The sequence below is a fragment of the Enhydra lutris genome, unplaced genomic scaffold (assembly GCF_002288905.1).
Source record: "Enhydra lutris kenyoni isolate GAN:26980312 unplaced genomic scaffold, ASM228890v2 scaffoldscaffold17, whole genome shotgun sequence".
Classification (NCBI taxonomy): Eukaryota; Metazoa; Chordata; class Mammalia; order Carnivora; family Mustelidae; genus Enhydra; species Enhydra lutris.
The window spans coordinates 7,385,574-7,398,239 of record NW_019154101.1 but is presented as its reverse complement, the minus strand read 5'-3'; positions in this window follow the sequence as shown (position 1 = coordinate 7,398,239).

Genomic DNA, 12,666 nt, shown 5'->3' with positions numbered 1-12,666 from the left:
CTCACAGTTGGGGCGAGGGCCAGTGATCCCCTGACTTGGGCTCTCGCTCAAGGCTCCAGAGGCTCCAGCGAGGGCGAGCCCACCATCCCGAGTCCTCCTCTCTGACAAGGTCAGTATGCATGTCCAGTGAGGCTTCTGATGGCCTCCCACGACAGGAGGGTCATGTGGGCGTTCCTGGGTCCCTGACTGCCCAAAGGAGAGAAGACGTCAAAGCCGAAGAGCAGGAAAAGGACCTGGCTGAGATGGAGAAAGTCACTAAAGTCATGTACAGTAACAAAGTAACAACAGAAACAACAGCAACAGCGATCAGGACAGGAACGGAGCTCTTGCACAGAGCCAGGCAGCTGGCCGAGTGCCGCACACCTGCTGACATTGTCTCTGGGCTCCCCACTGCTCCGTCCACCCTTGGTCACCCCGCAAGGCCAGCTTCCAGACCTCACTCCCCACGGTCAGCACCAAGGCTGGCCTTCCTCAACCACCACGTGAAGCTTCATCATTGAAGTTTCCAGAGGACCGGCGCGGTAATGTCAGAAGCCAGAGACAAAGCACTCCCGGCTCTGCCCTCTCCTTCTGGGCCTTCTGCTTCTCTGCCACCTGACTGACCTGGGCCTCCCCTCTGCCCTTCGCACATCACTGTCGCTGGCACTGTTTCCCTTAGCCTGCGCCGCCATGGAGGCAGGCGTTTCCTCAGCTCATTCCTGACCCTGTCAGCAGCCTCTCAGCCAACCTTCTCCCAGAGACAGGTGCTCACATGGTATGATTTTAAAGGACAGAACACACAGACACATACACACACACACACACATGCCCATGCCCATAGACACACACACTTATGCATATGCCCATTTGCAAACACAGATACACACAGTCTTATATACACACACAAACACACACACACACACTTATGCACATGTCCATATGCACAGACACACACACTCCCATATGCACACACAAACATACAAATACATGCCCATATGCACATACACATACACAAACACACATACACATGCTCCCATGTGCACACGCACATACACATACATGCGCATATGCCCACGCACATGCCAAATGCACACACACATAAGCAAACACACACACACACACTCCCATATGCACACAGAAACACACATGCACATGCCTATATGCACACATAAACACACACACATACACACACATTCGCCCCTCTGAAAGATCTCCCCCACTGGCTCACCCCAGAGCCTGAAATCCCACCATGTTAAGGTCCAGTGGAGACCTATGCAGTTGTGGCTGTTACTGTAAATACTGAATGGTAGGGAAGCTGGGATTTAAAAGCTGGGACAATGGAGGGATCAAATGTGCTGGTGGAGGGAGAAATAGGTGGGACAAGCTGAGTCTTTCCAGAGGAAAATCAGCCCCGGGTGTTGGGCAAAGGGAAAGGGGCAAAGGGTGAAAGCCAAGCACGGAGATGGAAGGAGTCAGAAAGCTCCTTCTCTGTTCTCTGAAGAATGTGGTTTAGTGTAGTGATTGAGTGTGACATCAAACAAGGGCTCGAATCCCAGCGGTGCCATTTACTAATTACATGGTCTTACAAAACTTACTCAATCCCATTAGCTATATTTCTGTATCCTTAAAATGAGTAGAATGACAGTGCGCATCTTGCATACTGCTGTCAGGAGGCTTTGACAAGGTAATCCATGAAAGGTGCTTAGCCCAGTTCCCGGCACTGAAAAAATCTACAGCAAACGTTTAATATTATTAATATTTAACTGAAGGCTGCTGTCCGCCTGCCTCCACCATCAGTTCCACCTGTGAGCTTCCTCTGGAGTCTGCCAAGGCTCTTAGGGTTCATCGATGCTCTGGGTATGAATCACTTATAAACAGATAATCTAGTGTCTTCTGTTTGAGGAAAACATCTCCCCTTCCTCCAGTGGCAACATCTAGTGACCCCGGGTGAGGAAAGGGTGGAACACAAGAAGACAGGAAGGCTCGCTGTGCCTGCAGCCAGAGGACTGTGTTCCAGCAGCGCACCTTGCTTTCCCTGAGTTTGGCACCTGTTCTGATCTGTTGTCGTGCAGAGGAAGGAGCACTGGGGAAACATAAGTTGGTACAACCACTACAGAGAGCGAAGTGCTCTCACAATTCTCAAATTTCCAAACGCACATCCCCTTTGACCCAAAAACTTGGCCTCCGTGATTTATTTTTTTTACAGAGACGAAAGTGATGTAAGCCTAAGGTTATTCACTGCAGGATTATTTGTTACAACAGAAATTGGAAACAATCTAAATATCCATTATTTTTCCAATAAATCATGTCCATCTTTACTGTGGAACAATGTTCCACAGGCAACTGTAGAAAAATATGAAGACATTTCTATAAACTGATTATGAAAACATCTCAAAATCCATTGTTAAGTGAAGGAAGCGGAGTATAGAAGACAGTGGGAAAAGTGAGAAAAAGCCATAGAGTCCCATATCTAGTTAATATGCTTGGAATAACTCAGGAAGAAAAGTGAAGAAATTACAATATTGTCTCTGAGGAAGAGAACCAAGGAGCCAAAAGACAAGACAGTCACTGACTTCTCTTTTAGATATTTTGAATTTTAAAATGTTGAAAATATATAGATTTTCACTTAACAGCACTGGACCTGGAGTCAAACCCGAGTTCAAAACCCAAATCCACTAGTTGTGTGAAGCAGGTCACCTTACTCTCTGGGAGCCTTGGTTTTTCCATATGTGAAATAATGGTGAGAATAATATCTTTATTGTAAGTAGGTGTGAGCATTCACTGAGACTGGGTTTTAAATAAAATATCCTATTTAGAAGTGCCTGCAACAAAGACAGCTTTTAATAAATGTAAGATAAATATGACTTTATTTCCTCCTACTTGCCTAGGACAGCACTGCAAAGTAGGGTTAGAGACTGACAGCACATGGAACAAAAGAGAAGTGAAAGTAAAAAGTGTCTCACAAGGAGTGGAAGATGGCAGGTCCCTTTGTGTATGTGTGCTGTTCACAGTACCATGGTTTGCAGTGGGCAGTCCCCATCAGTGGGTCACTGGATCCTCAGAAAGGATCCTGGGACATAAACAAGACAGAGAGGCATGGCCCTGTTTCACACTGTCCCAGGGCGCTATATAAAGAGGCTCCATGTCATTATCAAGTAGACATGAATGGACAGGCACCATGTGAAAGTTGAGGGGATGTGGTTCTGGGGAGAAAACAGAATATGTTCATGCTGCTCATTTAATCATCCTGGGCTTCAGTGTGTATGTCCACACTATGGAGCTCATCCTAATACTTAATTTGTAGGATGTTAGGTGAATTAGGGCTTCAAGCACTAGGACAAATACTTGGGAGAAGCTCAATCCACGGGAGTTACCATTTTGGGGAGGGGGGGATTGTTCTTTGAGAGGTTAGCATGGGTGGGTGCCCAAAAGATGCCTTAACGACTCACCTAAAGAATCTTTGCCTTCAAAGAACTCATGGTATAATAAGAGAGACAGACAGACATAGAGAAATAGATGTCAACAGGAGTATTGTTCTCTCTCTCCAACCAAGTTCCTCTTAAATAAAATCCTGATTTGCCCGTATGTACTTCTGTATATTATGGTCTCATTGTACATGCAACATGAGTTGCTCCCATTGACTGTGATTAAAAAGGAAAGACATGGGGAGGGGGAGAGTGGGGGAAAAGGTGGTAAGACAGATGCAAAACAGGAGAGATCCTTGAAAAGATAATTGAAGTTGAGGAAGAGTCACATGGGGCCTCTGAGGAGCTTCCCTTCCATAGCATCTATGAGGAGGGGCACAGGGAACATGAATCAATGAGGCTGGTGGCAAGGATACTGACATAGAGTTATCACAGGCAAGTGTCCTAGGGAGGGGAGCTGAGAATTGTAGTCTCCATGTGCTGAGGTTCCCCTATTTCTTTCTTCCCCTTTCTTAATAATTATTCTGGAGGCTGAGTCAACAACCCTGAGTTGGAAAGCTAAAAGGCATGGACACCAGGATACTGGTAATATAACAAAAGATAGTGCACTTACTCTGCTGGGAATGATCTCATCTCATCTGCAAGACAACACTGAGAGCAGCTACTACTTTTGTTATCACCATTCTACAGATGGGGCGACGGGCTTAGAGAGATTAAGACATAATTCCTGCCCAAGGTCACCCAGCTACCCAGTTCAGAAGCCAGGATTTGCAACCAGGTCTGTCAGATAATGAAACTCACGTTCTTCCTCACTGCATGGTAGGTTTTAAATATTTTCGTGCCTGCTATGAAGCTAAAGATATTTAGATGTGGTGGTGGTGAGCTGGGAATCTGTACTTGTGATAAAATATTGCTGAATTATGCACAAAGACGTACCAAAAGATGAGTATTTGCAAAAACCGTTGAAATCTGAGTAAGGTCTGTGGTCTGGTTGATTGTATTGGGCCAATGTTAATTTTCTGATTTTGTTGATATTCTACAGTTAGTAAGATGTCATGACAGCAGCAGTGGGTTCTGAATCTGTTGGAGCTCTCTGGACACTTTGTGCAACTTCTTAGAAGTCTACAGTTTGTTTAAAGTGAAAAATTGGGGCGCCTGGGTGGTTCAGTTGGCTAAGCATCCAGCTCTTGACTTCCGCTCAGGTCATGATCTCAGGGTCATGGGATCAAGCCTCCTGTCAGGCTCCATGCTCAGCAAGAAGTCTCCTTGTCCCTCACCCTCACTCAATCTCCTTCAAATAAATAAATCAATCAAATCCTTTTTTAATAGTGACAAGCCGAAAATACTTACACACACAAACATATGTATATGTATACATATACGTACATATGTATACATACACACACACACACACACACACACATACATACAGAAACACTTGGCTGAAAATATAGGGCCAGGGTGGGTGTGAAGAGATTCGAGATAGTTCCTAGCTAGTAAAGAATAACACAAGGACATCATAGCACAGAGGTAGCCATATTCCCCAAACTAAGAGGAATAAAATACCATAGCTGCTCATTATTGAGGAGACTCTTATTGTTGGGTAACTTTGTTTTAAGGAAACCCAAGTTTTCCAGCCTTACTTGTCCATAGAGGGCTCACAATTACAGATGTTACCCATGTTTCACCAGTTTTCACCTCTCCTTGCTATTACAGAGTTTCTACACAACCCCAAATCCTACCAAGTAATTGCTGAGAGATTTCTCCCAGCACAAGGTTTCTTGCACAAGCCCACTGGTTCTGTTCACTCCCATCCCATCCACAGATGCCCTTTGTCCTCAGGCACTCTAGAGCATTGCTTCCCAGGGTCCCTTCCACCAGGTGTGAAGGTCACCAGGGCTTGGACCCAAGAAGCTGCCTCCTGATATCAGCAAACCCAACCACGTCCCCCAGACTCTCCTGGCCTGAAGGCCCTCAACATTTCATGAAGGAGGAGGGCAGATGCCTGCTCCAGGCCATGCTTGGTCACCTGCGCACCAGAGCAGAGCAGCCCACGTCCAGCAGAGCCCCTCTGAAAATCACTCCTGAGCTCTCCACCAAGAGATTCAGAGAAGAATGCAGAGTTCTAAGACACAGTCCTACTAGAACTAACATTCACTGAGCATTTACTATGTGCCAGGTCCAGCGCCAAGCAGTTCTTGTGGGCAAATTCATTTAATTCTAACAGATAAGCCGGCTGCCATAACAAAGAGACCTGACAATAACCCAGTGGCTTAAAGTAGTCAGAAGTATATTTCTAGCTCACATAACATCTGAGGGAGACTTCCTGGTCAGGAGGCAGCTCTGCTTTAAGCAGTGAGTCAGTGACCCAGGCTCTCTCCATCCCCTAAGACATGGCTCTCATTCCATGGGGAAAGCTATTTCTGTGTCTGTTTGCAGCCAGTAAAAAGGAGAAAGGGAGCATGCAGGTGGCATGCTGAGTGCCCTAGAGCCCTGGGTCTGGCAATTGCCTGCACCCACATTCTGTTGCTGGAAACGTCATCACACGGCTTCACCAAACTGCAGGAAGACTGAGAAGTGGGTGTCCAATACCATGCTTTCACAGTGAAAAGTGGGAATCATGTTCTGGTGGATAACTTTAGCCTGCTCTACCCTTCCTCACACTTAGTCCCAAAGATGCTCATCTAGATAAATGCTCGCCCTAGGTAATAGCTATCTGATCTGACACACTAATTTCAGCCATTAAGGTAGAGCTGGACCCCTTTCAGATAAAATGTGTGTTTCGCATGTTTTATTAACAGGGATCTAATGGAGATGCAGGACTTAACCCAGAGATACAGCTCTAACAAGGTGGGGATCGGGGCAGACCTTTTCAAGTGGCAACACAGTCCAGAGGCTTGGATGTGAGTCCAGGGCCTTCACTTAGGAAGATCACTAACCCCTGCGCCCCCAGCCCTCAGTTCTCTGCAGAAGAGAATCCAGGAAGGTAATGAATGTGTCATGGTCTATTAAGCTGAGAGGTGCTGCCAGGTCTAAGATTATTTTGGTTGGAGGGGACCTGCACACCCTGCCACCACAGCTGCTCTTTGGGAAGGCCACAGGTGTCTCTTCCCAAGGTCTGGGCTTGGGATGAACAGGTTTCCAAAGGTGAACCTGGAGGAGCTCGGCAGGAATGCTCCTCTGTGTCTGTGTGTGTGAGCTGCTTCAGCCAGCTGGGCAGTTAGTCATTTATCCACATGGATGACTTGATTTTTGATTGAGTTAGCAAGTACTTATTGAACACAATTTCCTGAAGGCCTGCAGTAAATTGGATGCTATATAGGTATATGGGAACCCTATAAATTTTTACAACCCCGCATTCTTCAAATATTGGGATAGTATAAGATAGCTGAGGAGGAAGGGGAGGGAAGAGCAAACACTAGAGAAAGGGGTGCCGTGAGGAAGCGAGTGAGAGGAGAGGAAAGGATGGTTGGTCCTTGTTTCCAGGCACCAATGAGTGTGTTCACCAATGAGAACAAACCAACCCATTGCGCAAATTACTAAAATACATAATCTGTCCTCATCTGAGTGCTTCTTAAGTACCAGGCACTATGCTAAGTGTTTTCTCTACACTATTTCATTTAACTCTGACAACCCTGAAGACTGGTGCTATTACTGTGACACTCTTGTTAGCCCATTTTACAGATGCAGAAAGGAAGGCAGATAGATGTCAAGCAACTCACTCGAGGCCACACAGCTATTAAAAGACACACTCGGGCTTGAAACCCAGGCATGATTCCTGTCACTATACTCTAACCACTGTGGCTGACTTAGACTTTTCGGCCATTGACCTCAGTCTCCTCATTTGTGAAATGGGGCCAATACAACCAGCTCTGTTTGCCTCACAGTGTTGTTGTGAGGAACCACTGAAAATGATTGCCAAAGTGTTCTGTAAATTTACAGAGTCTCATGAAAAAGGATTAAACAGCATTGCTCCAAGTTTTGCTAAGATTATTCTACTTTAGAGTAAACAATTAGGAGTAGAAAGATTAAAATAAGCCTCCTGTACTCAGAAACAACTTTGGAGGAAGGATATTGTTGACTCACCTGGCAGAGAACAGTTCCAAGTGGAAGAACTCAGAGTTGTTTTATCCCCAACCACCTCATCAGAACATCTAGGAATCAACAGCACAGCCATCATGGTGTGAGGACTCTCAACAAGGCCTGTGGGAAACCCCACACAGAAAGGAACTGAGGCCTCTGGCCAATAACCAGCCCCATCTTGTCAGTTATATGAATGGGTCACTGTGGAAGTGGATCCTCCAGCCCCAGTCAAACCTTCAGATGATGCAGGCTCAAGAGAGACCCTGAACCAAAAACTGTTCCTTAATTCCTGACCGATAGAAGCTGTGAGAGATAATAAATGATCATTGTTTTTAAGCCACCAAGTTTGGGGGTAATTTGTTACACAATAATGGATAACAAATACATTGTCTATGCTATTTCATGGCTTAAGTATAAGATTAAGGGATATTAATCAGAGTTCTTGATTCCAAGCAAGAAAAACCAATTCTGGAAAATGTGAGCCAGAAGGGAATTTTCTGGAAAGGCCCACTGATAACCTGGGCAAGAGAATTCCAGTCCTGATTCAGAAAAAGGAAGAGCCAGGTAGCCACACCTCCATGGCTCTAAAGAGCCATTAACCATCCCACACATCCTATCTTAGTACAGACTGCTGACAGGATACCAGAATAGCATAACATAATATAAAAGAATACCATAGACTAGGGGCCTTAAACAACAAATGTTTATTTCTTACAGTTCTGGAGGCTGAAAGTCTAAGACCAAGGTGTTGTCAATTTGTTGCCTGGTGAGACTTACCTACTTGGTTTCAGATGGCCATCTTCTTGTGGTATCCTCACATGGTAGATAGTGGAAAGAGTGGAAACAAGAATTCCTGTGTGTCTTTTAGGGGTACTAAACCTATACAAGAGGGCTGCACCATCATTGACTAATTACGCCAAACCCCCCCCCTCCTAATAACATCACATTGGAGGTTCAGATTTCAACACATGAATTTCAAGGGGACACAAACATTCAGTTCACAGCACATCCTCAGTATAATGTCTCAGGATGCCATGTCTGGAGTGATAGTGACATAGATCATGTCCCAGCCCCCAGCTACACCAAGAGCAGGCAAGAAAGGGTTTGCCTCCTTTGGTATTATATCTCTCTGAGACTATTTCCAGTAGAGAAAGATGATTGCTAAAAGGAAACTGGGGTGCTGTTGGAGAAGAGGATGGGATTCTCTGCAGCAAAATCAATAATTATCCACTCCAGGGGTCACTGCATGGTGTTACAAAGAGGGAGGCCTCAAATATCAAACCAGACCACACGTAAGAAGTGAGCTAAATGCTTTGCATTCATAATCTCATTAATCTCTACAACAGTCTTTCAAGGAGAGTAGTATTGTCCCCCTTATCCAGACAAGGAGATAGAGTTTCAGACACATTAAGTGACTTGCCCAGGTCTTCATGGGAAGTGATGGAGCTGGTTTTCAAGTTCAAGTCCATAGGTTTCCAGAGTCCTTACCCGTCCCATATTGTCAGGCTTCCAATACAGGACCCTATGACAATGGAAAGACATTCTGCTTTGATGAAATCAAACAAGTTGAAAAGAGTTAATTAAGGGAAAGAAACAAAGGCTGAAGTGGGGGGGGTGGTTCACCTTATGTGGTTTCAAGGGGGACTATATCTGAATCATATCTGACCAGTTTGGCCCAGAAAGAAGGTGGTGGTCATAGGCAAAAAGGACGGCACAGACACATAAAGAAGGAGATCTTCCAGAAATTGAAGCTTTCCAAGAGCTCAGGTCTTATGACTGAAAATAGTCCACTTCTGCCACCTAGCCACAGATGGTCTCTTCAGCCATAGCTCAAAAAGTCAATTTTGGGGAAGCCCCATGGGTAGGTATACAAAGGGCACGAGCAAGATGTGAAGATTTTCCTAGTAGATTTCCCAAATGACCAAGGTTATCAGTGGGTCCCTTTCTCTGTCACACACTCTCCTTATGTTTTGTGGGATTCCCAGGGACAGAATGGCCAATCCCTCCATGGATCAGGTGTCAGGCCCTTCCCTATCCTCATCCCTACTCTCTACTCCACTAAGGAACTTTTCTACAATCCCATCTTTACTCTCACTTCAGCATTTCCTAAATACTATTCTCAATTTTATGATTGCATTTTTCCTAGTTTTTGAGAGAAAAAACAAATCTATTCCCACCTGGTTGATAGCTAATTTAAAGCATATTCCTGTCCTCAGGCTAATGTTTTTATGACATTATGACTCTAACTGGCTAGTATTGATGTTAGCTTTTTTTGGCCAGGAGCCATAACATCCCTACCAACAAAAACTTAGCATAGGCTAGAATAAGGTCAACATGAGGAAGATTACCTACAGATAAGAAAATAAATGAGGGTCCACCATGATTCAAAGCACATAATAACTAGTCAAATATGTGCTAAGTAGATAAATAAACATACCTGTGTAAGGCTTTAAAAAGGGTGAATAAGGATGACAGTTCTTATAAGAGTATTTCAAGGCTTTTGTATTTTGAAGACCAATAAATTTTTTTTGTTTTGTTTTTTAAATTGGGAAGGTTAAAATCAACAAAGGACATTTTAATAAAACTGTCCTCTCCATTACTGTTCTCTTGGGAGATAATAGATCCTTTGACACCAGCAAAGAGGAAGGGTATGATCACAGAATGAAGGAAAGCCTTTCCAGAGAAAGACTCATTGGCACATTAGATAGGGATCTTAGTCATACATTATAGAGTCTCTGTCTAGTGAGTTTAAGCACAAAATGATATATTATGAGGCTAGATAGTCATTGGAAGAGCCGAAGGAACAGACTGTTGTAAGTAGGACTTGCAGTATTGACTCCCCACAACATCCCGGAACCAGGCCCCTGAGGAAGCTACTGGATCAGGAGCAGCTGCCCCAGCTGGTGGGTTCTGGGCCACCTCAGCTCCTCAGAGCAACCACCAGCCTTGTGTCCTGCTCAACTCCTAACATTCATTCAATGCCAAATCAAAGTCCTACATGAGTTCAGCTGAGTGGCAGAACCCAAACACACCTGGACCTCCATCTGCCAAGGGGGTCTCGGAAATGTTGGTTCAGTTTTCAGCCTCTGTGGCACAGGATGGCATGTGGGGCTGCAGAAGGGACTGAATAAATCAGTTGAGAACTGTCGGTGAGCTCTTGCTTCATACTCACGAAACATGTCAAGGCCTGATCCTAGACCACAGAATCAGATTTGGGTGTGAAAGCCATCCTAAGGGATGTGTGCAGTCATGCTTTATTGAGAAGGTTCTGAAGGTCAATGGACGCTGAGAGTGTGACTTTTCTTGGGAAGAGAGTTTGCTGCCTGGAACCATAGCATTAACCACACCATAGTGGACGTCTGTTGTATTCATGCCTGTCCAGACTTTTGAGTAGCTTTTTCCATATCTGGGTGTATTCACTTGCACTGAGTCCTACCTTCCAATATTAAAGTCAGAATTCAAATTTTCAGATTCCTTTGCAGCTAGGATTCAGGAAGTTATCTGAACTCTGACCGTCTGATGTCCCCACTTGAGATCTGATTCAGAAATGGGTGGCGTGAAGAAGGAGGTAGCGCAAGGAGCTTCCATGTGTACTGACGTGAACGGCCGCAGAACCTCAGCCTTCAAGGGTGGTGGTAAGGACTGCTTCCCAAATGAGAAGAGACAGTGTTGCTGGCAGAAGTGGCTGCGACCTCATGCTGGGTTCCTGCTACACAGTGCTCAGTGGTACCAGCCATGGCAACCCTGGTTTCCCCATTGGGCTCATTCTACACCATAGTTTAGGGTACTGTTCCTGGAAACTTCACCTCAATCCTATTTCTCAGCCCTCCAAATGATTGTTTATCCTTCAAGATTAAATCCCTGTCTACAGTCCTCTGCCAGAGAGGATCCTGTTGCGAGCAATGGAGAACCCACCTGATGTGCTGGGCGAGCCAGGGACACCTGACTGTGAATCCATGGCCTCTCCACCACGCTACAGAGGGAGTCTGCTGCAAACCCTACCTAGGCTTTATCCCCCACTTCTTTCTTGAGTCAGGTGCACACAGGGAGGGGGGGCGGGGGAAAGTTGCCCTTTTTCTCTGACTCCCCCCATCCCAGGAGCTTCTAGAGAACAAGAGTTTTCTTCTTCATTGAATTTTTATAAGCAACATTTTGGGTAGGACAGGTATTCAGTAAATGTTTGATGAATGAGTGAATGAGTGAATGGTTAGGTACACACCAAAGTTATGCCCAGGTGGATCCATAATCTGGACCTGTGCTATTCATTACAGTATCCAGTAGACACACCTAACTACTAACCACCTGAAATGTGGTTAGTACAACTAAGGAACAGTATTTTTATTTTATTTTCAATTTTTTTAAAGATTTTTTTTAAAAGATTTTATTTATTTATTTGGCAGAGATTACAAGTAGACAGGCAGGCAGAGAGAGAGGAAGGGAAGCAGGCTCCCTGCTGAGCAGAGAGCCAGATGCGGGGCTCGATCCCAGGACCCCCGATCCCAGGACCCCGGGATCATGACCTGAGCTGAAGACAGAGGCTTTAACCCACTGAGCCACCCAGGCGCCCCAATTTTTTTAAGATTTTATTTATTCACTTATTTATTTAGAGAAGGAGAGAGAGAGTGTTCATGAGAGAGGGAGGGAATGTCATGAGGGAGAGTCAAGTGAATGTCAAGCATGCAGGGCTCAATCCCAAGACCCTGAGATCATGACCTGAGCCAAAATCAAGAGCCAGACACTTAACTGACTGAGCCACCCAGACGTCCCTGAATTTTCATTTTATTTCAATTGATTTACATTTTAAAATTTATACCTAATTTCATTCTTGGAAGACTTTTAGCTTAACTTGTTACAAAAGTATACTTTTTCAGTTGTAAATTTTATGAAAGCTAAATATTGATCAAATATTTCCAACAAAAATTTAGCACATGTTCAATACAAATCGAGATAATGCTGTAATTGTAAACTATGTACCAGAGTCCAAATGCTTTATGAAAAAATAATGTAAAGTATGCCATTAATATTTTTATATTCATTACATGGGTAAATTATAATATTCTGGACATACCAGGTTAAACAAAATATAGTAACACTGACTTCACCTGTTCCTTTTTACATTTTTTGCATGTATGATTATTAGAAAACACAGAATCAAATATATGGCTTTCCTTTTATTGCT